We start from the raw sequence: 25,425 nt of genomic DNA, 5'->3' as shown, positions 1-25,425 counted from the left end.
TCGAAAGCCCTTTGCAAATCCAGAAAAACGGTCACTGTTATTTGATTTTTTTCTAAAGTGTTCTTCCAATCGTGGAGCACACATTGCAGAGTAGTTTCACAACTGTGTTTATTACGAAACCCTGACTGAACACATGTAAGGGCCTTATTACCTTCCAAGTGATCCACAATTTGATTGTAGACCGCTTTTTCTAGTACTTTTCCTATAATTGGTATCATATTTATTGGTCTCAATTCACAAGCTTTATTCGTATTTGGGACTTTAGGAATTGGGATAATTGTTGCAATTTTCATTTCATCAGGCACTTTATGAGTTTCGAAAGAATAATTTATCATATTCAAAAGTGGTTTAGAGATGGTTGAGAAGCATTCTTTCAACAATTTTGTAGATATTTCATCTGTACTATTTTTATTTGTCATTGTTTGGAGTGTATTTTTGGCTAAGTAGTTGGTAGTTGCAGTTTTTAGACGTACCGAACGTACATCGTCTCCCAAGCTCTCATGACCACAAAATTTCACTTTGGTATATGATGGTACACATAATCCAACTCATCTTTGATATGCGTAGGCATATTTTCATAAAAACACTTACATCAACTGACTCAAACAACTGTTACCTAACTTTGGTAAGCAGCTGTCAAGAGATGAACAACGAAATTCACTAGCTATTCTTTACGAGCACTGCTATCTTCTTGTTGCGGCCGGAAACTTTTCAGACCACCCTCGTATATACAAAGGTAGGGTTATTCTTATTTCCGCGTTGGGAGTTTTTGACAAAACAAAAGCGAATCTGTTCAAACAGCAGGGTTTCTATGCTTCTTTAGGAAGCAATATAGGTGAAGCACTCCTAATTAGTGAACAGAATGTATTTGAGGGTTCTACGAATTTACTCGAAGTTCAGCTATTCGCACCTAGATGGCGACGTAAACAATAATTGCTCCTCAGTCGATTTAAAATTTTTCGGCGGCCATATTCGTGCTCAAGCAATAGAATTGTCTTCTCTCAGACTAGCTGTGAGCGAGATGGAAAGAGCGTATATTTAGAATGTATTTGTACAATGTGTCGTTATTTCGTTATTTTGAGTGCTGCGTGCGAAAAGTGTTTGATGTGAAATTTTGAAGTGATCTTTATACTTGAAATGGATGCTTATTTATTCGACGTACAGCTGTAGTTTGACATTTCGAGGTGAGTAATGGCCTTATTATTTTAACTGGTTCACAGACTGCCCCCTGATCTGTTTGTTTGAAGATGTGCATTTTGTTATTTAATACTGTATGGAATGAATACCTGTCTCTACAAGTTCCTGTGATTAATTCGTTAAAATAGTTGAATGTTCCAAGAATCTAACTTGGCGCTTAACGATTTTTTGCCATCTACAACTTGAGGGAACTTGTCACATCTCATTTCATGTTCATTTGTTTGCTTTATTGATTGTCGATTTATGAAAATTTGTGTCACTCTAAGAACAATCAAAAATCAACATTCCTTAGATTGTCTGGAATAGAAAAATAATGTCAACTCTTGGATTCAGAGAGGAATGTTTGAAGTACATCCTTAATGCTCTCTGTCAATATTTATTTTTGTTATTTTAAAATGCGGCAATGATAGGCTATCACTGATAAATTCTTCAGGGAATGTAGGTTGGTAAATTTATAATGATATTCTGGTTTTTGGAATGTATTTTAGATAAGAAAACGATACAGACACCCAAGTTGTTATTCAGTTATTCAATGTTGACAGTACAAATATATTGTGTGTATTGTAAAAAACGAGGGAAAAGTTTTCCTAGATACCTAAGTAGTTGTGTGTACCTGGAAATACTAGCTAAGGTGCACCCTTTTACCCTATATTTATTCTCAATGACAAATCGTAGGCAGTAACTTTCACTAATTTTGACTGACATTTCATAAAAATATCTAATGAAATTATTAGTAGGCTTTAAAACTGAACATTGCCGAATAACCATCAGTCTAGTTCTACTTGATTGAATATATTTGCTTTAAAATGTTTTCTTTCTGATAGCTCCAATTTAACATCAAACATATCTTATATTTTTTGACTCACTTTTTTTCGAGTACTATGTAGGTAATATTGCTAGAGCTGCTGCCCAACATTTCTAGTGACATAACAAAATAGAGAAATGACAAATGTCATAAGTATTCTGAAGGCTAGTTATTTAGTCTCATAGATACTCTGACTGACTTCATATCAGCTTGGATCAATTCAGCCCACATTCGATAACTTTGATTCGCTCAAAAAAGGATTGAAACTCAGATTCAGAATATTGAATGATAACAGTAATAGTTTCAAACACTTTTCAAGAAGAAACAGCTGTCCTTAAAAACAAACTCGCTTTTTTCCCAGCTTTTCTCATTTGAACTAATTGAGTTTTGACATGTGACAAACAATAAATTCACTTCTCAAGGTTATTTCTCTTGAATACTTACTTTGTGCAAACATTTTGTAAATAAGTAAAATAAATAAATTTTCAGAAAAGTCATTCTCTTTGTTTTGTGTAGTCTGCTGGTTTGTCCACACAATTTCATCAGAAAGCTATATTTGAATCTTTACTTACATAACTCGATGTCACTACTAAAAATGCTCGCTATGGTGTTTCAGAAATCTAAAATATTTAAGAACACTGGCTATCATATGGAATTATGTAGGAGTTATAATTACTCATTTGTTAATGGGTGTAAGACACCCATAGACAAATAAGTGAAGGTGCTCATATTTTTGGGTTTCTTATTGAATTTTGGGAATCAACAACAGTTATTATAATCAGAGAACACATCTTCAGAAAGTATTGTAAAAAGTATCATTAAATTTGTTTCAAATTTTCGAAAAATGTTCACACAAAAATGATATTTGGAAAAATTATATATAAAAAAAATGTTCAGTAGTAAGTATGTCTCTGTTCGAAATTACTTGCATAAATCTCAAATGTACCAATAACAAACTTTTTGTTTTCCAACACATTTTGGCTTGTCTATTTGGGTAGCCTTGAAGGTGTGAAAGCTATGAATGAAGACCATCATAAAATGGTCAAGAGGCCAGTCCTAATCCAACATTCAATATCAATAAAACAAACTAGTAGATACTTTGTGTTGGAAAATACCCATTGTACAGTGTGAAGGACTGCTTACCATATTTGGTCATATCTAATAATTTAAAATTTCCAGGTAATAGCACGCCGCGCCGTTCAGTTAAGAGTCTTTCCTTGTTGCTGAATTTTTCAAGTCCAATTACTACCTTTTTCTATTACACGTACTACCCCATCATAGTTGAAGGAACTTGAATCACATCATTACCATGTGGTTTCAGTGACAATTTGGTATATTATCAGTTAGATAACATGACTATTTCTCAATTCACTGTGGACAGTATCTTGGTTAAATTATGATTTTTTTTATGTAACTTTACTAAATGATAAAATTTTTCCCAGTGTGGTGACATACACATTATTTTCCATAAATATCAAATGAGTTATATAACCCCTACTCAGTGATCCATTTTAATTTCGTTTTCAGTTATCTTTAGTTTTTGAAATCCTGATAAAGGGAAGCAGAGTTACCTGCCATTCTTGAAACGGACCCTGAAAACTATTTTGATAATGCCTAATTTTATGAAGAGGATAAAGTAGAGTAGTTTTTATCTCATTAAGTAATAATTAAGAGTAATAATTAGTAGAATGTTAGAGGATGGGATGAGTTATTCAATTAAAAGAAAAAATAAACAATGAATACTAAAAATATTAAGTGTAAAAGCGCGTCTTTGTTGTATTTCATGAGTTCGGACTTCTATTGTCTAATATGATAAAAAATTGATTTGAAATCCCTAAAAGAATCTGTAAAAAATTAAAAAGATTAGCTCACATTCACAAATTCACACAAATTCTCACAGTCTTGGTTTATATCTGACCCAGTTTTTGTTGTTGAGTGCCTTTTTTTTGATGTCCTTATCGCTAAGGTACTCAGGTATCTTTTTTCCTTTCTCGTATATTCCAAGTCTGATGACACTTTTTTACACTATGGAATTTCAAATCTCTAGCATTCTCCAAGAAAACATTCATCTGCTCAATGTAAAATACAGTGTGAAAAATTCATAATTTGCCAAAAAAAAAAAGATTTTTAAAGTCTCAGCTCCTCCATCAACATTTATTTGAAATATTCCAAATATACGTTCGCCAAATGTGATAGTTTAGTAAAGGCGTTTATTCTCTCATTTCGAAAATTTTCATCTTCAGATCTCATCTTTGCTTTGGAAAAATTGATCTGCGACAAATGTTTTTTCTTGATAAACGATTGTCGAAATAAATACGTTGGGAAAATGGGAAGAGTACGGCTCTGCCGAACTCTAAAAACCTGATTCGGGCCCCAGCGGGGCAGGCACAAAGTATGTGCTCTGCTGTTTCATCATTTTCCAAACAGAGACGACCTACCCTGTCTTCCGACAGTCCGAGTCTCTGCATATGATAATTTAAATGACAGTGACCTGTACTATTTGGTATCAAGCTTCAAAGGGTGAATAAACGCCTTGGAGTGAGCCAATCCTGGAAGATTCTGCCAGAAGTCCATAAATCTTCGTGCTATCCAATTGGAGTTTAATCCCAACACCAAACCGTTATTTTTAACACCTTGACACGTGTTTCAATAACCAAGTGATCATCTTCAAGAGGAAGATTAAATAGTACATCAAAAAAATGTATAGAACTGGAAAATTGAAAGTTAAATGAATCAGTGGTTTTTTTCAATCATTCCAAATTGAAATAATAAATATTTTCGGTACAGTTCCGAATGGCGAGAATTTTTTTAGTAAATTTCATGCTACTTCAAATTTCAGATATAACAAATAGTTCCGAAGTTATTTTCAAAACACAACACCGCGTTCATCCCCATTCCTAATGATAATTAATTGTTGCCGTGAAAACAATGTATTGGAATTTCAAGTCGAATGAAAACAGAGAAAGTTATAAAAACTTGATTGTTTATAATTTTGTAATTTTTTAAATTTTTGTCTCATTTCCATCACTTCAGACCGCCTGGAAAACTCAAAGATGAGATTCATCTTGTTCAGCTGATCAACATCACCAAAATTCTTGGACCCCCTCGTAAATTGTAAAACAAAATATTCATCATGGCTGGTTTTTTGTACATTTCATCTTCATTTCTTTCATTTCTAATTTTAGATACCAATGTTCAAAAGGTGGTTCATGTGACTTAGCATGTTTAAGTGATTGTTGAGGTCATTTTTGCAATTATGACTGGCAATGAATTTCAGTGTTCCATAGAGCAAGAATAGTGGCTTTGCATGATGAGGGTCTGCTGAATTATCAAATTGCGGATACACTAAGGATTTCCTGCGCTTCAGTTATCCGAATAGTGCATTTGTATAGTCGAAGTAAACTGTATTGTGGATAGTTAAAGCTGTCGGCGAGCTCAAAGGCCAAGAAAACCAATACAAAGAAATGATGCCGCTGCCAACTAGTCCACATGGACTGAAGAATTGGCGGTTCGTATTGGATAATTTTTACTAACCGAGTTTTATGATTGGCTGAAGAGTCATAAAATTAAATTTGAAGTCATGAATAGAATGCGAGGATGTTTATACCCGGCGGCATGGATGACAATGCTAGGCCCCATCGCACGAGAAAAGTACAAAGATTGAGAATATTCAAAGATTACCGCGGCCAGCAACTTCACCAGACAACATCCCAATGCCTTTATTGTTTCTATGCACAGGCGAGTTAACACCTTACTACAGAAAAGGGAAAGAAACACCGAATATTAATGCATTTTTGATTTCGCCCTAACATGTTTTTTTCTACATTTCAGATTGTGGTAATCATTTTATTATACACTATTTTTCGTTTGTATTTTTTTTCTTGTTCAGTTGAAATTAGAATCAACCAATTTGCGTTGGTTACATAACCAAATTAAATGTACTTTGTAATACACTTCTTGACTTATGATGATATTGTATCATTTAGACAAACACAAGGGGGTCCAAGAATGTTGGCGATGTGTGTATAATGTCAGTCTTGTAGCTGTACAAAATCACTTTTTCATTATATGAATTTTCAAAATATTTCCATTCCATTTCAACCCCCCTCGGATGGGCCTTGAAAGTGTAGAATCATCAACACGAATAACATATATCAAACTTGTAGGTGTACTAACAAAGTCAACGTATCAGATACATCTTGTTGATTCAGTAACAAGGAAAATCATAACTCAATCTTGTTGGTGTACAAAGACAATTTTTCATGCTGCGCCTTTTCTGAATATTTCCACCCTATTTTCACTCCTTCAGACGACTTGGAAAACTAGTACATTTCACTTATTTATTTGTAATACAAAACTCTACAGGATATAGCCCAATTACAGAGCAGTAAATAATAGAGTATAATACATCACAAACAAGTGACTATAAAGGTAACAAAACAATTATTTTAGGAAGAGGGATTTTATATCTGACAATTTGCAACTAAATATATCTAAATTGTCGCTAACAAAGTTTGTCACTTTACACATGGTATGGATTGGAGAATTCTCCAGAACATTTGTGCGAGATGTTTTTATATAAAAAGTACTCGGGTGTCTGGAACAGATTCTAGAAATGCAAATATTGAACTTTTCCAGTAATGTTGGGCAGTCAACTATGCTTTTGATGATTTTATAGATTAGTGCAACACTATAATATTCACGCATTTTTTCGAGACTGAAAAAGTTATGCTTTTGTAGCAATTCAGAGTAAGTTCTTTCTATTGGAGGATAAATGCCATCTTTTTTTTGCTTAACAGTTTTAAAAATCGTCGCTTCTATTCCATCAATATGATATTGATAAAAGGGGCTCCACACAACTGACGCGTATTCTAACTTTGATCTTATGAAAGCATAGAATAAAGTTTTTAATGTCGAAGTTTTTTTGAAATCACTACTGTTATACGTGCAATTAATCCGTACAAAAGACAGGAGGAGGTTACAACATTATCGATATGTCTATTAAATGATAGTGGAGTGTCAAATGTGACGCCAAGATCAGTAAATGTTTCTGTTCCCACCAGCGAAACGTTTTCTATTGAATAATCAAAGATCAAGATGTTCGTTTTTAAACTGTAGGACATGACCTTACATTTATCCGTGTTTAGCGACAAGTTATTTCGATAACACCATTCTACAACCCGTCCTACGTTTGCTGAGAGGTTAACACAATCATCTATGTTCTCAACGAAGCAGTATAGTTTTAGATCATCGGTATACAAAAGGAAATACACATCTTTAACATCTGCTATATCATTAATGAAGATATTGATGAGCAACGGTCCCAGATTTGACCCTTGTGGAACACCGGAAGAAGCACTATATTCGGTAGATTTGAAACCATTGTGCTGAACATATTATTTTCGATCACGTAGATAGGAGTGAAAGAGTGCGATTAAGGATGGAGATAATCCAAAGGCTACTAGATTGTTTAGTAGAATGCCATGGCCAAGCCTGTCGAAGGCCTTAGAAAAGTCTGTAGTCTGTAGTAGAATCTCAAAAACCTATGCAAAGTTGCAAATAATAGAGATAGGCCGATAATTTGAAATATCACGTCTATCTCCTTTCTTCAAAATGGGACATACTTTTGATGGTTTCCAGATCCTTGGTATTGTAGCCGATCTTAAACATGAAGCCAGTCTGCCGGCATATGGTATAGAAAAAAATTATAATTCATTATTTTTTCTCAGTGTACTTTTTGGATGTGGATAACTTCACATCTTTGAAAACTGTATGTTTCAGTTTTATTCTAATCGATCCAGAGTAAAACCGGAAAAAGTTCATTACTTGCTGTATTTTTATACCGAAGAACTGTGTATTATTTATCGAATTCGATCAAGGTCAGAACTATTAGTAAACAGTGACAACGACTGATTATTAATAATATCCAGAAGTGTGAAAAGAAAACAACGACCGAGTCTCCGATTACTGATGATTCATTGTTGGCCCCGCTCAAGAACTCGAGAAGTTATGATTAGTCGGCAGTATTTTTGAGTTAGTTTGGCACATGAGAGTGCTTTTTGTTTTGGAATAGAACAATCACAGTTTTATGAACGTTGTCATCTGTTGGATGGGTGTACGTGATGCGTCGAGATGATAAAAATAAAAGTTTGTTAACGAGGTTACCTACTATTTCGATAATTAGATTTTGAAAGGTAAATTTAGAAAAATCTGAACACGACCTCGGCACGACCGCTTTCGAGATAAGTTAAGTTATGTCTTATTATTAGTCATATTTTGGTTTTCGTAGTTTTCTCGTTATAAATTTCATGTACTCATTTGGAAAATCGGAATTTGATAAAGTTTTCTCATACTCACTTTTAGATTTCAATATGAATCTCATCACTTCGTTGTTATGTGCCAAAAACCATAGTTTAAGGAATTCTAAAGCTATTTGAATGAAAGATCCACCGTAAATGTGTAAAATTCCTTGCTAGACTCGTACATGCTAAAAATCAGACGTTTAAAGGTAAGACCTCATTAATCCTCAGCTCGCGCAAGTTTTGACTCATGAGCTGAGAGTTTTCGTCTGTAGGAGAGCAATAGCTGTTTGTTTAAAGGTAGTTGACAATTTTTCGTGGTGCATTCGGACTTCCATTGTCCAATATGAAACATTTTCCAAAATAAAAAAAATAAACGAGATGAAAATTGGTCGTGTTCCGCTTGATTAGATGTAACCATATGTTGCGTATCTCTACGCTAGCTTGGCTAAATGCGTTGTTGGACAACATATATGCGGCTTCTTTGAATTTTCTCCTAAACCAGTGTTCTTCCTTGTGGATGATTTCAGCTTGAGCCCACTTGATGTTATGTTGATGAGTCCAAACGTGCTCTGCTATTCCTGATTTGCTGGTTTCTCCTCGCTGTGTGTGTTTCTAATGCTCGGCAACTTTCAATGGCCTCTTTAGTTTCACCGATGTATGATTCTCCGCACTCGCAGGGTATTTGGTAAATGCAATTTTTGGAATCGCAGTCCGCGTTTGGTGGCCTGGTTTTCGTGAGGATGCTACGGATAGTGTTCCCAGATCTGAAGCAGTTTCTGATGTTATACTTGGACCCAATCCTTCTTATCATTTCCGACAATCTTCTGATGTAGGGAAGTACGAGTACTGATGATACCAAGTTCCTTTTCGAGACTTTCCTCTGTATTACATACCCCGAACGCACGGTCCAGTAGAGTCTTGATGATTCCTCTCTTAGTCAATTGATGGTGGTTGGATTCCTGTTTCAGATACTGTCATGTGTGAATGGGTTTTCGATACACAGATGTGTCCCATTTCGTATCGGTCCTCTTCACCAATACGTCTAAAAATGGCATATCATTGTGGACTTTCTTCTCCATTGTGAAAGTGATGGAAGGTAGGTAGGTAGGTAGGTCTAAAGTGAGTGGGTCTATTCGACCCTCCACCGCAACCCATAAGGGTTTATTGTGGCTCACACCTATTCACACTCGGTCAAATAAACCCAGCTTCTCAACGAAGCTGATTAGTTTGTATAGTGAGTGGTCTTTCAGGTCAGATGGCGAGAGTACGGATCTGCCGAACTCAAAGAACCTGATTAGGTCCCTAGCGGGGCAGGCACAAATTATATGCTCTGCAGTTTCATCATTTTCCAGACAGAGGCGACACACACTGTCTTCCGACAATCCAAGTCTCTGCATGTGATGATTCAAATGACAGTGACCTGTAAGAAGGCCTGTTAGACATCGTAGTTCATCCCTACTGTAGTCCAACAACTGTTTGGAATCAAGCTTCGAAGGGTGAATAAACGCCTTGGAGAGAGCCAATCCTGGAAGGATGGAAGGACTTACGTTGTTGATGTGCTTTAGGAAGGTGTCTAGTTCTGCATTTACATGGTTCCATATTATGAAGGTGGTGTCCACGTATCTCAACCAGACTCGGGGCTTCTTGTGGGCTTTTTCAATTGACAGAGTTTTGAACTACTCCATATATATATTGGCTATAACCGGTGAAAGTGGCGATCGCATTGGCAGTCCCTTATTTCGCGTAATGAATTCGCCCTTCAGATGGAAGTAGCATTTTCATACACAGTATCTTAGTAATTCCATGATTACTTGTATCGGTAAGTTTGTTCTATCTTCGGATAGCTTCCTCTGTATGATTTGAAGTGCTTCTTCGACTGACTTCGATTGTCTCAAGTAGTTCAATAAAATGCCTTGAATTTTTCACAAAGATAGATGTTATTTTTCGTCGAAGTGGTTTAATTATTGGTAGTAAAAAAACTGGACCAGTTCTGAGTGGCTGAATCTCTGAAACTGATGATCCGTCTGAGCGGAACATCCTTCTTGTGGATTTTGGGTAGTCCATACAAGTGAGGGGGCTTACTGTGGTCCGGTGTTAGTGATGATCTCTCTTTTTCTGGTGTTTTTTCAACGTCTGGTATAACTTTCTTTCAATTGATTTTCCTTTCTGAAGCACCTTTTCGATCTTCTCTTCTTGTTGCTAAATTTTTTAATTATTGCTTCGTGTTGATAGTTCAATTTTTTTGATTTTTTGGTTGTTGCTTCTTTTTTATTTCATTGTAATTTAAGTTTTTTTTTCCTTGATATAATTGTTATTTTTCTGCACATCTTTTTTAATTTTTTTACAGATTCTTTCAGGTATTTCAAATCAATTTATATCATATCAGACCATGGAAGTCCGAGCAATAGCTGGTTAAGGGAAAAACAGATTTTTCTTCAATTACAAATCGTAACAAGAAATACTGAAGTATGCAAAGATTCAAGACCAGGGCTTACGATTGAATAGACACGCTCACTTTTGACCTAACCTTACCCAACCTAGACTAATGACACCAGAAATTGCTACGCCCCCAGTAGGTGTCACTTAGCTGTGGTTATAGCTCTATCGTTATAATTGTCATATATTTTTCGTAATGAAATAACAAGGATAGAAAAAATCCTGAAGTGACAACTACTGGAACACCAAAACTATATGAAGCAAAAAAAATCCATCGATCCATTTTTATAATCTGAAAAAAATACAATAATTGTCAATACATAAAAATCCTGAGAATTACTGGGTTTTGAATAACAACTAGCACCAGTTGTCGCTATGTAATAATTATCCGAAAATAAAATAATAAAAATCATGAAGAATATAGAGAAAAAATCTACTCATTTTTCAGTAATTATTAGTATAAGTACAGCTACCGGACTGAGTCAAGGCCGGTGGAAAAATCTTATCCGCGTAAAATTTGGGTCGATGTATGACAAAGAAAGTATTAGGAAAAAAGGAATAGAAACTCATGTTTGCAATTTTACGTTCTACGTTTCGAATAATTCAACAGACTGATAACATATTTCTACACATCTACTGCACATCTTGAGGGGGGACAGTCCGGCAGCTGTATTAGAAAGGTGTCAAATATTGATTTTTTCAAGATCTGTTTCAAAACATCTGTTTTGAAATTTGTTTTTCCGTTAACCAATGTCGCACCCCTACGAACGACAACCCACAGAGGTAGAAACCTGTGCGAGCTAAGGAATAACGAGGTCTTACATTTTAACGTGTGGTTCCTAACACCGGTTGGACGATAGCAAGTGAAAATCGATCGTTCAGACTAGGGCTTGAACCACCGACCAACACGACAGTCAATTCGAGTGAATGAACAAAGCACCCACGTCGAACCGCCTGGCTACCGACCGCCAAGATAGACGAGAAAAGGGGGTTTCTTCGTAAGAGGGAAGACCGTGCAAAGAATAATAAAAAATTCAGAACGTGGGATATCCTTTGCTGATGGTTAACCAGGAATGAAATGGCTTCAGTTGTTTTCGAAACGTTCAGTTGTTTTTGAAACGTCATCCAGATTTTAGTCAGAAAATTTATGAAACTCTTGCTTCTATAAGAGCTTCTCGTAGAACTTTTCGATTTTATCTGATCATCAAAGAACATACAATTGAGATGAGTCTATTTTTCAGCTGTGCCCAAAATCTGGCAAGGTTATCTATCGGTGCGAAATCGTTATAGCAAAATCATTGCTCCAGTAATAATTGCAACGATCGGTGCCACTACCCTAGGTATTACGTGAAGAAAATATTGTTAAATTATTGTAACACATATGATGCACTGTTTGGAACCTTTGGTGTAGTAATGAATATTACTGGAATTTTTTCCCAACATCAAATCGTTATTGTCAACACCTTGACACGTGTTTCGATCACCAAGTGATAATCTTCAAAGAGGAAGATTAAAACTAAGAACTAGCTAATCTTATTTATGCTATAAAGGTAACCTAGGCAGGTAAACCATCAAGGCGTACCAACCATACAGGTATACCAACCTAAATTAATTTTACAATTTTGCCTTATCTATTATTCTACAATATATGTTTATATAAAACAATTTTCAGCTATATAAAAATTAATTTCACAATATTGTCTATCTAAATTTATTTTTGCAATGTGTCCTTTTGTAGTAGTAATCAGTAAACTCGACAATATTATTTTAACAAGCTACATAGTATGCTCTTTGGTATAGGTCCGTCATCGTTATTCATAATATTATTGTATTTACTTATTTCTACACTCTCATAGGCATCTAGTTGCCTGTTGTTGTTAACTTGTCTAACAAATCTTAATGAACTGAAGTCTATGGAATAGTTTTGTTGCAAAATATGATGGGCGACTGCTGATTTTTCAGGTCTTCCATATTTTAAGTGTGCTATGTGCTTACTTTAATAGTTTTTTTTGTCTGTCCATAATATTTTGCATCGCAGTCCTTAAATTCAATTTCGTAAATTCCAGACTTTTCTGAATTCTCGACTTTGTCTTTTGGACTTCCCAAAAGGCTCTGCAGTGTATGACTTGTTTTAAAAACCACCTTCGTAACTAATTTCTTGAAAAGCTTTCCAAAGTTCCTCGTATATTGGTGGTATGGAACTGAGATGTATTTATCTTGGTTTTTGTCCTTTCTGAAAGTCGAGATTTCGTTCATTCTCAACCTAAACTTTTAAACTTAACCTTAACCTAAAAAGTTAAGGTTTAGTTTAGAATTCTGCACTGACACATGTCGAATATAATCCAACGCCCTTCGTGGTAGTAGCCGGGGAGTAGTTGTTTTCAGTCCATTTACCTACAGTGTAGGGAGTAGAGACTGGCCCGAACGAATTGTTCCTCTCTCCTAACAAGATATCCCTTTCAATTTAAACTTTTCACTAACGCATACTCAGCATTTTTGTTTCACTTATCTTCGAAGTTTCTAAATAGGTGTACTAAAGTAAACTTTCATTTGATTCGTTTCAAAGTGTTCGGTTCGAATAAATAACTGCTCCTGAATTCTTCCTCGAAAATGTTTCAGTATTGGTGTGTTAAGTATTTTGATATGACAGTTGCTACTTGATCTACATTCCAAGTGCTCGACGATCCACGTTTGTTTCGAATCAATTGAACCATCTGGTATCTGGCGTATATCAATCTGTTTATACCGATTTACACTTACTTAACACTTTAGTACTGAATAAATTGATTTCTTGTGGGTGGAGTCCGACATAATTTATGACATTGTCGTTTATATCTTTTTAAATATTTTGAATCGATATAAATCTCCAAGTGAATATTTCTAAGCGTCGATTCCAGTTTACCTGGAAACTCGCTAATAGACGGTAATAGATATAAACTGTTCCTCTTATCCAACTGTCAAAGGAATGTTTTGAATGGAAAAATAATTCTTACCAATCGGAAAAGGAATTCAGGACCATGCGATTGAGAACGTGTGTTAGTTGCAAACAGTAGTGATCGTTGGTTGGTTTAAGCAGCATGTTTTAAAAAAACGGAAAAACTTTCAGGAAATGATATCATTTCTCGTGGTAAGTCCAAGTGCACGACCTATAATTAAGTATCGATTTTGATATTTTTGTACTGTCTACGTATATTATATATACCTAGCTGTTGAATAACCTCTAAATAATCAAAAACACTTTACTTCCATGAAACATCATTAGCTCCAATACAATATACTTTATAAAGTATAGTTCAAGTAAACGATAAAGTGCAACCTACATTCCAACAGTTCCCCTTCAATAATATAGTTAGTGAGCTAAATAATCATTCAATAATCATTTCTGATTATATAAGAATCACAATAACTATATTTTATATATATTTATATTTATTATATATATATATATATATATATATATATATATATATATATATATATATATATTTATATATATATATATATAATATAATATTTCGTTTATATAGATGAGTGGGAAAGTAGAGATTCAAATAACAGAGTGATGATTGAAAATACTCATGAATATTACTTACTCACACACACATATATATATATATATATATATATATATATATATATATATATATATATATATATATATATATATATATATACATATATATATAGCGCGACTGTCGCGTCCATATTTCTTTCAACCTGCCACATAACCTCACATACACTGTAAGTTGGCTTGAATTATTATTTTATAAATATGACTGTTTTTTATCCTTATTGTAGCATCCCTGATGATGATAATGAAGATTATCGAAAGCCTGGAATCTGTGTTATAAGAGTACACAAAAATTTTTGGCCTGCTGCATACCCAAATATTGTTTTCACTTATTATATATATCTAGGGATATTTTTAAAAATGGCAATAATTTTTTTTTAGATCGCTTTAGGAAAAAAAAGTTGACGGGTGATTATTAAACGAATGTAACTTACAACAAAATTTATTAAAAGGTCAAAAATACTGAGTGCGCATATAAGCAAAACTAAAAAAAAATATGGCTCTTCTTTGGCACCCCGAAAAAAGATCATAATACAAAAAAAATTGGAATAAGTACAAAGTATGGCCTCCACGCTGGTTTATTACGGTCCTACATCTATCGTGCATCGACAAAATGAGATTGTCAATGTCTTGTTGAGGTACATTTGCCCATTCAGCGATTAAAAGCTCTCTTAATTGAAACGTTGTGTGAAAGTTCCCCATATGCGGAGTAATTCTTCGTTGAAGCATGTCCCACACATGCTCGATGGGATTCAGGTCCGGTGATTGTGCTGGCCATGGCAATACATCAACTCCTTCGTTGGTGAGCCAGTCAGTCACTAGACGCGCGACATGTGGACGAGCATTATCGTGCATTAGGTGGAAGTTTTCCCCAACAGCACCAGCAAACGGACGGACGATAGGTAGAAGAATGGTGTCGAGGTACTGTCGAGCTGTGAGGGAGCGATTTGAAAAAACGAGATCTTTTCTGCCGCCGATCATGATTCCGCCCCATAGCATTACTGTACCACCTCTGTATGTGCGGACTTCCTGGACGTGTCTCAAACGTTCATTATTTCCAGGTCGTCTCCACAGTCTTACTCGACGAGAATCTGGATGAAATCCAAGTCTGGATTCGTCTGTAAACAAAACTGTGACCCAATCATTTGCATCCCAGTTTTGATGTTCTTGACAACACTTCAATCTTCTACCGCGATTGCCTCTCGACAAAGGTGGACATCTAAGTGGCCTTCTGTTGTGGAGAACTGCCTCATGCAGTCGATTTCTGACAGTATCACGACCAATGGTTACCTGGTGCGTCTGCTGCAACACGTTAACCAACTCAGGTGCTGTGATTGTCGGTTGTCTTGCGGTTAAGACCAAAAATCGGTCTTGAACTGCAGTTGTAGCGCGTCCTCGCCCTGGATATTGTTCGGCTGGACTGCCAGTTTCAGGGAAACGCTGCCACAATCGACTGATAACACTTTGGGAGACCCCCAAACGAAGAGCTACATCATTTTGTCGCATGCCACCTTGAAGAAGCCCTATATATATATATATATATATATATATATATATATATATATATATATATATATATATATATGTCGTCATATTAATCAATAATGAATTTATTTCCACCATTAATATGGAAGGGTCTAATCTCCATATAGTCTTTTTCAACTAAAATTACTTTTTTAATCCTTTTCTGCCAGTCTTTCTCGGTAATATCAGATACTTCTTCTTTAACTAGCTCTATTACCCTCCCATCAAATTTTGGAAAATTATTTTTACGCCTGATGCTTTGTTTCAATTTTCCCCAAATCAACTCGATGGGATTGAAAACACAAAAATGTCTCAGTATGGTGTGTCCATATTTTTCAGTAATACTCTCAAGAGCATACACTTTTACAAATGTTTTTGCCTGTAAAACTTCAAGTAGTTGGTTTTTGGTATAATTATCTTCAAAATAAAAATTGTTATTCATTAAAAAACTTTGTATTTTATCTTTCCTCGAATTTTTATTCGATACTTTGATGAGCTGTCGTGAATGATAGGAAGCGTTGTCCAAGTTTGGGATCAATGTGTTTTCAAAACCATTCCTCAAAAATATTAGCTTCCATGTTCTTATGATAGTCAACATTGCAGTCCTCAAGTTTTTTTCCACATGATTTCAAAGAATTTGGAACCCATCCTTTACATCCACCGCAATGCACAATGATTAGTAGCGATCCTTTTTTTACAGGCATGTTAGGCGTACACATTCTCGAACCATTAGGCCACTCATGTTATGGCTGGAAGCATTCAATTTCTTCCTTATGATTTCAATTGTAGGAATCTCATTGCCTTTGTTACAGTCGTATATTGTTTTTTCCAATGATTTTATTAGATGAACGTCTAAAGGTTTTGATAATCCCTTATCATATCGCGTCTGGCGTTCATAAGGTTTCTTTTTATCTATTTTACGTACAGTTGAGAAAGGAATTTCGGTCAAATCTGCTTCGAAACCAAACTTGAGATGTAGATACATTGAAACATACTGTTTGTGTTTTCATATTCAAATGCATCCGAATCTTATTCACTGCTTTCTCTTTTTCGCATTGTTGACCATCGCTATTGGAATCACTACACAAGAAAAAGTCTGCGTTGTTATCACACTCGTTATTACTAGTACTTGTCCAAGAACACCACATTTCAAACAGATAACAAAAATTTGAAGTAATTATACCTATACCGAATTTCAACACTCAAATCATGGTCAGTTCCTGAACTGAACATTGACGACACAACAGCGATACTCATCCTCACATTCTAATCGTCACCGTAACATTGCTTAATTTTATGACTCTTCAGCCAATCATAAAACCCGGTTAGTAAAAATTATTCAATACGAACCGCCAATTTTTCAGTCTACGTGGACTAGTTTGCAGCGGCATTATTTCTCTGTATTAGTTGCCGATATCATTAAGTATACACAGTAAAGGTTACTTCGACTATACCTACCAAGTGGAAGTGGGCGAGCACCTGTCTTACAGGACAGCCGAAAGTTTAATCCTGTTTACCTGTTTTAATCTCTATAGGTAAAAAGGTCTTGGTCGATGTTTACTTGCCGGTACCGTTATATTCTGTATATACAGAAACGAACGTTTATATAAAAAGGGAATTATTTTTTGTGAAAATTCCAAAAAGTATGGTTCATTGGGCAGGTATTTGATCATTGAGTAGGCCGCAGAGTAACAGGCTCAACTCGACCAAACCTCGGACTCTTCGACAGTTATCAACAAGGATTGAACTTTTGGGACTCTATTGATTACACCGGTTACATATATTTTACAAACCACTATAGAAAAAAAGATCTTGGTCAATCTAAGTAACGAAAGAAATCCACTTGAATTCGATTACCTGCTTCATTTTGCAAATGCAGGAGATATCATGGAAATTTTTTATTCGTTTGAAATACCTATTGATGCCATTATGAGTGGAATATAACATCGTTCAAATGTCCGCTATGGCTCATCTAGGCCGAGTTCTTATGAGCGACTCGAAATCGACTGCCTTTGATTTCCCTGCACACTCTCACAAACAGTGGCGATGTTTTCGGCAGATCTTGCGTTTCGTCGACGTACAGGTGTTGGTGTTTCAATTCAATTCTATCGTTTATTGAACAAATTTATCCACCACATTGCGAATAGTCCTCTCGATGGCACCGTAAAATGGGCGAAAGGTGCGGTACGTTGCCCGAATAGAACACTCATTTTGATAAAATAATTTTATTATTTGCACTTGTTAGATGCTAAATCCGTTCATTGTGATATGGCAAAACAGACTGAATAAATGACAACTAATTTGACAGATGTAGCTTCAACAAGATGGCCGTTATCAGTTGACAAAGTTTGGAAGAATTTCAAATTTTTAGACCTTGAAAAACGTGTTATTTGGCCCATTTGGTTCAAAATCACAACTATAGTCAGTTCATAATTTGTCGATAGCACAAAATGAGGGCCCAAGTCATAAAACGGTCGTAAAACTCGTAAAATCATAGGCGGAGGTTCCTGAGGTGTTTATTCATTAAATATAAAGCTTCAGTTTATATTCGAAACTTGCCTTGAAAGGGTGAAGTTGTTACGAACGAAAATAATTTTTGGTTTAGTACATTTTTTAATCGCATTTAATTTACGGCTCGTTGGTATTTCGGCGTCTACGGCAGTAATTAACGTCTCCAATATTTATTTTGCGAATTTTGTGCAGTGCGTGAGTAACTTTTTTTCATATTCCTACAAACATATACGTACCTTTCGTTCCTGCTTGTTTTGTTTGATTGCTTGCGATGGCTTCGTCATCATCATCAACATCATCAAGTTTTACACCGGTACTGTTGCGTACAGTCAGTGAGTCTGTCTATTCACCAAGAGAGAAGACTATTGTTTTGAACGTTCACGATGCTCTGGTTTCTCAGAATCCCACAAACACTGTTCAGAACATAATCAAGAGTTGTGCCAACATGACGGGCGTAGGGGAGTCAACAATATATAGGTTCCTATCAGAAAGAAAAAAAAAAGGTATAGCTAACCCAAATACAAACGAATACTTAAAAAGGGGGAGAAAACCTATTGAAATTGATGAATTTGCCAAAAATGGTATTCGAAGGAAAATTCACGAATTTTTTTACAAAAAAGAAATACCCAACTTAAACAAAATTTTACAAGAAGTTAAAGACGACCCGGATTTGCCTCATGTCGGACGAACCAAATTGTGGCAAGTTTTAAAAGAATTAAATTTCCGGTGGGAGAAATCAGACCGAAAATCACTTTTGATTGACCGGGAAGAGATAATATGTTGGAGAAGAAAGTATCTAAGATCTATACGAAAATTTCGGGCTGAAGGAAGGCCAATTTACTATCAGGACGAAACGTGGGTAAACGCAGGTCATACTTCACAAAAATTTGGACAGATAAAAATATATCAAGCTCCAGGCAAGCCTTTATGGAAGGTTGGTCTACTGGTATTTCCCCACTCTCTGGTAAAGGCAGTAGATTAATAGTTTCTCACATTGACAGTGAAAAAGGATTTGCTAAGCATGGTTTGTTGGAATTTGAATCCAAAAGCACAAAAGACTATCACGAGGAGATGACAGCTGATGTTTTCGAAGAGTATTTTGAGCAGATGATTGAACATATACCACCAAACTCAATTATAGTATTAGATAATGCACCTTATCATTCACGACTAGTTGAAAGACTTCCAACGACTGCGTGGAAGAAACAGGATATCATTGACTGGCTGCGAAATAAGTCCCTGCCTTACGAAGATGGAATGGTTAAAGCAGAACTTTTAAAAATTGCCCGGCAACACAAATCTAAGTTCAAGAAATACGTAGTTGACAAAATGGCGGAAAGACGAAACATCACAGTCCTTAGACTTCCACCCTACCACTGCGAATTAAATCCAATTGAACTCATTTGGGCACAAATGAAAAGCTATGTGGCTAGAAAAAATACGTCATATAAAATACAAGCTGTACGTGAATTGTTATATGAGTCTTTACAACATATTACAGAACAAAATTGGCGAGATGCAGTAAGACATGCAATAGAAGAAGAACAAAAAATGTGGGATCTTGACAATATAATTGATGCGACTGTAGAGACACAACCGCTAATTATTAACCTGCAAGACGACTCGGATTCCGAAGATGATCCTGTTTATTTTGAATTTGAATAGTTTTGTAAGTAATCGTAGTTTATATCATTTAAAAATAGGTATTAATTAAATAAATATATCTTTTACAAATTGCAAGTAACTTATTAATTTTGAATAAAATAAAGAAATTTTTTTTAAATAAAAATAGTTTACAGTACCTACAGTTTAAGAATATTAATATATTTATTTATTCAAAGTAACTAATGTTTTAATCATATACTCTACGACACTGGTCACTCATTTCCACTCAAAATACCTACATAATCGGATTAAAAGTTTTATAGCTGTATTGTATTTCTTCAGATACAAGGTGGGTTAGTCGAAAACATCTTAAACTGCCAGTTTTAGTTTGGTTTTTGTTATTATATCATATTAGCTGTCCTCTCTGTATTTCAGTTCTCTAATGAGGGTCAAACTTGCAGTGAGCTATCAACAAATTATGAACGGACTATAGAAAAATATGCAAAAGAACATATTTGCTGGAGAAGTTGTAAACGATTGAAGGTTACGTCATTTTACGACGTATCTACACTGTTGAGATAAATAATTATAAAATTTGAGATACAGAAGAAAAATATGACCAGACATCAGTCTTTTTTTTCAAAAAATTATATTTTTGTATCAAACTTGGATAACAGATCAGATATTTACAATAATTGAACGACTGCCACTTTACAAGACATGAAGACATTTCATACAAATACAAAGTGATGATTGCGGATTTGGAAAAATATTTGTTTGAATATCGATTGCAAAAGTAATTTCTTGAAATGAACAAATCAAAAAATTTTTAATGTTGCGTCATTTAGATATGGGCATGTTTAATAAAAAGTGTAAAATATACTTTTTTTCGATTTAAGTTGTCATTTATCTATGAAAAATGTTTTTTGAGTAAAAGTCACAAAATCACAAAAAAATACGTGGCAATTATTGAAATGTACAATAAAATCAACAGCTAATTCAACAAAGAAACAATGTGAAAAAATATATTTTCAATAATTTTAATGAGTATTTTAGAAATGAAATTTTGCTGCAATAATGAAAAATATTTGTTAATAAATATTGACCATCAATTACGTGACCGTTTTATATTGAGTAAGTAGCCAAAATGAAACATAACTCACATCTTTGAACTGATCACGATTTACCTGTTTTATTACTCACATCTTGTGGCTAGTCACAGATGAGCAAATTTGAAAGTCATATTTGTCAGTTCAATTGAAAAAAATAAGGAGATATTATAAACTTCCTGGAAACTCTAGTAAGGTTTCCTTTTGTCGATGTTCTAGCGTTTTTAGATAAAAAAGCAATTATGTTGATATACTGTGCTGTAACGCCTTCAAAAAAAAGTTACAACCGCATAAAATCAGTAAATACAAAAATGTACACAAATTTTATGTTCTGGATTCATATAAAAAAATTATTGCAATAATTTTATCTCAAATAACTGGATTGGTAGACTTGAATGTGAAAATTGCTCATCTCTGCCAAGTCTTTGAACTAATCAATATCGAACGTCCTACGCAGAAAGTTCAGTTGAAGAAGTAAACATGCGGTTTGATGTCCAATTATCATTTTATTTGATTCGTTCGAACCTATTCACTGTGGGAGACAAATCTTGATCTAAGTATAAATTTATATCTTGTTTAAATTGAAAGGGGTATATTTTTAGGAGAGAATAATTTTTGGGAAAGAGGAGTTTTGCCTATCTCCTTCTCCATCTTTATACAAAAAAATGTGGGAAAATTCCAAAGAAAGAAAGAAAGTAATCAATTTAAAGAAATTGTATATTTCAAAATATGTAGATCATGCAAAGAAGTAACTTTTAGATACAAACTGGAAGAAAAAAGCTCTTTAGAAACAGCTATTGTCATATAAAATATTGAATAACACGATATAAAAAAAAACTTTCGAAACAAATACTTTTTTATAAACACTGGATTATACAAAAATACTTTTAATTTATATTCCAGACATTCGTTATGAAACGGAATCATATATCTTTCAGAGGATTGCTACACAATATAGTAGTAAATGAATGATGAAATTTCACTTACATGGATTACTGGTGGACATTCGATATTTCGGCTTAAGACACTTGCATTATTGTCAGTGTCTTGGCAAGGTCGACGTCGGGAGGGGTAACTTGTAATATCCTCCAAAGCACGATGAACGTTGTTCACAGTTAGTGCCTGAGGGAACAGATGTCTGTCAACCTCAGCAAAACTGTGATAATCACCCTCACCAGGAGGATAAAATTGGACGATCTAACGCCACTTTCCCGCAATGGTGAGGTCATTTCATTTGGAACGGAGCTGAAATATCTTGGCATTGTCCTTGATAAACACTCACCTGGAACGCTTACTTGGAAACAGTTTTACACAAAGCAGACTGTCGGAGGATTTGTGGTGAAACTTGGGGTTTAGGTCCCAAACAAATCCATTGGATTTATGTGATGATTATCAGACCAATGATCACTTATGATGCAATTTTCTGGTGGCCGAAGAATTTACAGAAAACGGCCAGACAAGCCAGACATCCGTGGTGCTATCAGTACCTCACCGTCAGCGGCCATGGAGATCCTTCCAGATCTACCTCCTCTCCACATTTTTCTGGGGAGACTTGTGCACATTGCCAATTGCACAAATCAATTCAATGCAGAGTGCAACAGACTGTTGATTGACACTGGAAGTCACAGCATTCTGAAAATGACCTATGACTTTATGCATCCAAATGTCAACTACGAGCTACCTTATAAAGTACTGTTCACAAGTAGAGAGGACTGGATTCTCCGGAAGAAGGAAATATTAGAAGCTCAGATGGATCAAAAAAACTTTCCAGTTCTGGTGCAGGTGTTTTTAGTCGCAGACCCAGGACAGAGATATCAACCTGCCTATGAGCCTATGCGACTGTATTTCAAGCGGAAATTTACGCTATTGAATTGTGTGCGGAGAGATTGGAATAATCCAACCTCATACACAAGTCCATAAAAATATTCTCGGGCCGTCAAGAGGGCTTAGAAGCTCTTGGTTCCTACCGAGTAACATCTAAATTGGTAGCAAATTGCCAAAAACGATTCTCCTCGATAGGAAGACTTAACAGATTGTCTTTAGTCTGGATTTCTGGCCTGGAGGGCAATGAGGCTGCTGACTTCCTTGCAAAGGAGGGTTCTGTAAGCAGCTTAATCGGACCAGAACCTGTCGTGTCATTGGCATTGCTTGAGGCTTTGCCAAACAAAGATTGAACTCCTGGATGACAAGAAGATTTATAGACTTCTGGGACAATCTTCCAGGATTGGCTCACTCCAAGGCGTTTATTCACCCTTCGATGCTTGATACCAAACAGTAGGGATATAGTACGATGTTTAACAGGCATTTTTACAGGTCACCGTCATTTGAAACAATATATGCAGAGACTCGGAGCGTTGGAAGACAGTGTGTGTCGCCTCTGTGTGGAAAATGATGTGCCTGCCCCGATGGGGGCGGAATCAGGTTTTTAGAGTTCTGCAGAACCGTACTCTTACCATCTGACCTGAAAGAACATACAAACTATACGGCTTCGTATAGTTTATTAGGTTGAGTGTGACTAGGTGTCAGCCACAATAAACCCTTGCGGGTTGCGGTGGAGAGTCGAATAGACCCACTCAATTTGGACCTAACCTAAGGTGCAGGTTCATAGATGCAATCGCAATATGATAATTTAGAAAAACTTAAAGTTTTGCAAAACTCAAGTTTGAGTTGTGTAGTAAGAATATTTCTATTGGGAAACATATGTCTGTTGATGTTATAAGATGATTTACAAATATGAGTGATATGTTTAGAAAATCTCAAATTGGAGTCAATCCACAAACCCAAGTTTTCACTTTTAGAAGTGAAGGGCAAGGAAACATCATTTATGTGGATCTTGATGAGGATAGGTTAACTCTACAAAATGTGTAGATCATGAAAAGAAAAAACTTTCAGAAACTGAAAGTTTACGATTTTTTAATGTCACGGAATAAGCTTGATCTGCTTATGTCATCGACGACATCGTAATGACATTCATTCACCTATTTGATTTAATCCCAGCCAAGGGGAATCTTATTTGAATTGATGAGGTTATATTTTTAGGAGTGATCAATTTTTGGGAAAGAAAGTTTTTGGCTTTCTACTACTCCATCTTGATACAAAAAAAGGGATGAGGGAATCTTCCAAAGAAAGGAAGGAATTAATCAATTTGAAAATGAGTAACTCTATACACGGATGTGTAGATCATGCAAAGAAGTAACTTTCAGACACAAACTGAAAGAAAGTCCTTCTGAAACAGCTACTTTCATATAAATAAATAATATAAAAAATCATAATTCATGAATGAAGTGTGTGTATTTTCTATAATGTTTCCAATTTGGTACGGAAGAGCCTTAGGGCAAGTGTCTTAAGGCGAAACATCGGTGTATACCAGTGAGGGTGACAGTGTTCCATGTAAGTGCAATTTATTACCATTCATTTAAAGTAGAACTCATGTGAATGATATCTGATTTTTATTCCACAACGAATGTTTGAAATACAAACTGAGTAGAGAAAAGTATCTTCTGTATAATTCAGTGTTCATATAGAAGTATTTGTCTCGAAAGAATTTTTTTCTTCCGTGTAATTCAATGTTTATATGAAAGTAGCTGTTTCAGGAGGACTTTCTATCAGTTTGTGTCTGAAAGTTACTTCTTTGCATGATCCATGTATAGAGTTACTTATTTTCAAATTGATTACTTCCTTCCTTTCTTTGGAAGATTCCCTCATCCCTTTTTTTTGTATCAAGATGGAGTAGTAGAAAGCCAAAAACTTTCTTTACCAAAAATTAATCACTCCTGAAAATATAACCCCTTCAATTTTTGATGTGTTGTCAACATTATGATAATGAAGTCATGTAATTAATATACAATTCTATTGACACCGAACTGTTATTTCCTTTGAAACTGTCATTTAAAAGATCATGCTAAGATCAACTACACTTCAGAAGTTTATATTGAAAGGGTTATATTTTTAGGAGTGACTAATTTTTGGGACAGAAAGTTTGGAGTAGTAGAAAGCCAATAACTTAATTTCCCATAAACTTCAGAAGTATATTGTACTATAACAAATAACTTTCTTCTAATTTCAAAATAATTTCATAAATCTAAAATATTAAAAATATTGAACCTCTCCAAAACATTATTTACTGATTCTTTTCCTGTATAAAGGAAAATTCTTTATTATTTTTTATTTTGATATGAAAGGTTTCGTGCTGATTTCCACTGACACTGTTTTTTGAAAACATGTATGAATATTCAAAGAAATAGTTACTTCGCAACGTTTTTACATGTAGAAGTCGCATCATTCGAGTTTGTACATAAACAATTCGATCTTGTATGACTGGGTCGGCATGTCTGAATGTGAAAATCGCTCGTCTTTGCCAAGTCT

General features: G+C 35.0%; 1 protein-coding gene across 2 annotated transcripts in view; it reads left to right on the top strand.

Annotated features, from left to right (window-relative positions):
- Positions 1-969: 969 nt before the first annotated feature.
- The window catches only part of RhoGAP19D (Rho GTPase activating protein at 19D), a 521,267-nt gene continuing 496,811 nt past the window's right edge, over positions 970-25,425 (top strand). For both annotated transcript variants that reach the window (XM_074180175.1, XM_074180173.1), the window contains exon 1: positions 970-1,184. The gene's annotated coding sequence lies outside the window, so the exon portion shown is untranslated. The remainder of the gene's footprint in view (positions 1,185-25,425) is intronic.

This window comes from Leptinotarsa decemlineata, unplaced genomic scaffold (genome assembly GCF_025532065.1).
Source record: "Leptinotarsa decemlineata unplaced genomic scaffold, Ldec_3_MD MMD2_tig00026294_RagTag_RagTag, whole genome shotgun sequence".
In the NCBI taxonomy this organism is placed as follows: domain Eukaryota; kingdom Metazoa; phylum Arthropoda; class Insecta; order Coleoptera; family Chrysomelidae; genus Leptinotarsa; species Leptinotarsa decemlineata.
The sequence above is the reverse complement of the archived record's forward strand: the minus strand, read 5'-3'. Positions and strand labels throughout refer to the sequence as shown.